We start from the raw sequence: 1874 nt of genomic DNA, 5'->3' as shown, positions 1-1874 counted from the left end.
TGATGGTTTGCAGGATGAGGACCCAAACGCTCATTTGGCGATTTTTTTAGAGTTTTGCAACACTTTCAAGATCAATGGCGTTTCTGATGATGCCATTCACCTTCGGTTGTTTCCCTTTTCGTTGAGGAACAAAGCTAAACAATGGTTGAACTCGTTACCACGAGGGTCAATCACTATTTGGGAACAAATGACCGAAAAATTTTTACTTAAATATTTTTCGCCGGCTGAAATGGCTAAGTTGAGGAATGACATCTCTTCTTTTGTGCAAATGGATCTCGAAACACTCTATGATGTATGAGAGAGATACAAGGATCTCTTGAGAAGGTGCCCTCACCATGGATTACCACTCTGGCTACAAGTTCAAACTTTTCACAAGGCCTAAATCCTTCGACTATACAGATGATTGACGCAGCTGCTGGTGGGACTATCAATAATAAGACACCTGAGGTGGCTTACGAATTTATTGAAGAGATGTCACTGAATAACTGGCACTTTTAATGTCGATTCAGTCACCATGCTCTCTAATCAAGTAGAACTTTTGAATAGAAAAATTGATGGTTTACTTGGTTCTTCACAGGTTCACGCAGTAATGCAATGCAATGCAAGTGGAGGAGGAATGAAAAATTCAGAATACCCACCTTATGGCCACAACATGGAAAATGAGCAATTAAATTATAGGGTAATAATCCTCGACCTTAAAATAATCCTTACAGTAACACTTACAATGCAAGATGGAAGAGCCACCCAAATTTCTCATGGGGAGGTCAAGGGAACCAGAGACCACCACCCCCTCCAGGCTTCCAACAACAACCTTTCCAGCAAGAGAAAAAGCTGAACTTTGAGGAGATGATGTCAAAATTTATTTCAATAGTGGAAACCCATTTTCAGAACACTGAAACTGAACTTAAAAATCATCAAGCATCGATCCAAGGACTCGAGAATCAAATTGGGCAGCTGGCTAAGATGATTTCAGAAAGACCACCAGGAAATCTACCTAGTAACACCGAACCCAATCCAAAAGAGCATGTAAAAGCAGTTACACTAAGGAGTGGGAAAGTGTTAGTCAAATCCGAAAAGGAGCCACCACAAAAAGTTAACAGAAACAAAGGAGAGTAGGTAAAACCCGAAAACAATGACAATCCAATACTAAAGGAATATAAACCACCACTTCCATATCCAGCAAAGTTGAAAAAAGACCACATAGATGCACAATTCAGTAAATTTCTTGAACTTTTTAAACAACTGCATATTAACTTACCTTTTGTTGAAGCTATATCACAGATGCCCACATATGCAAAATTTTTAAAGGAGCTTCAAACAAACAAAAGGAAGTTTAAAGACCTATCTACAGTGGAACTTAATGAGGAGTGCTCAGCCATACTCCAAAATAAACTGCCAACCAAACTTAAAGATCTAGGAAGTTTTACTATTCCCTGCTTAATTAGTAGTTTGAATGTTGATAAGGCACTAGCTGATTTAGGCGCTAGCATTAATTTGATGCCATATAAAATGTTTAAACAACTTGGTCTTGGGGAACCTAAACCCACTAGGATGAGTATTCAATTAGCTGATAGATCTGTTAAATATCTTAGGGGAATTATAGAGGACGTACTTGTAAAAGTAGATAAATTTATATTCTCTGTTGATTTCGTAGTGCTTGACATGGATGAGGATGTTGAAGTGCCTTTAATCTTAGGTCGTCCATTTTTAGCCACTACTAGGGCTGTTATTGATGTGGGTGATGGTAAATTGGTACTTAGAGTAGGTGACGAAGAGATTATTTTTAAAATTTATGATGCCATGAGATTTTCTAGGGAACATGATGTCTCATGTTATTTCATTGACTCTATTGATTATGCTACTCAAGATTCTTT

The 1874-nt window shown here is 38.0% G+C and overlaps 1 non-coding gene across 1 annotated transcript; it reads right to left on the bottom strand.

Moving 5' to 3' along the window:
• Positions 1-235: 235 nt before the first annotated feature.
• Positions 236-342, bottom strand: LOC128289694 (small nucleolar RNA R71). Its single transcript, XR_008279339.1, has one exon. It is a non-coding gene; the product is annotated as a small nucleolar RNA R71 (small nucleolar RNA).
• Between the last annotated feature and the right edge of the window lie 1532 nt (positions 343-1874).

The sequence above is a fragment of the Gossypium arboreum genome, chromosome 2, assembly GCF_025698485.1.
Source record: "Gossypium arboreum isolate Shixiya-1 chromosome 2, ASM2569848v2, whole genome shotgun sequence".
Lineage (NCBI taxonomy): Eukaryota > Viridiplantae > Streptophyta > Magnoliopsida > Malvales > Malvaceae > Gossypium > Gossypium arboreum.
Note: the sequence above shows the minus strand (reverse complement) of the source record. Positions and strands in the feature narration are given on the sequence as shown.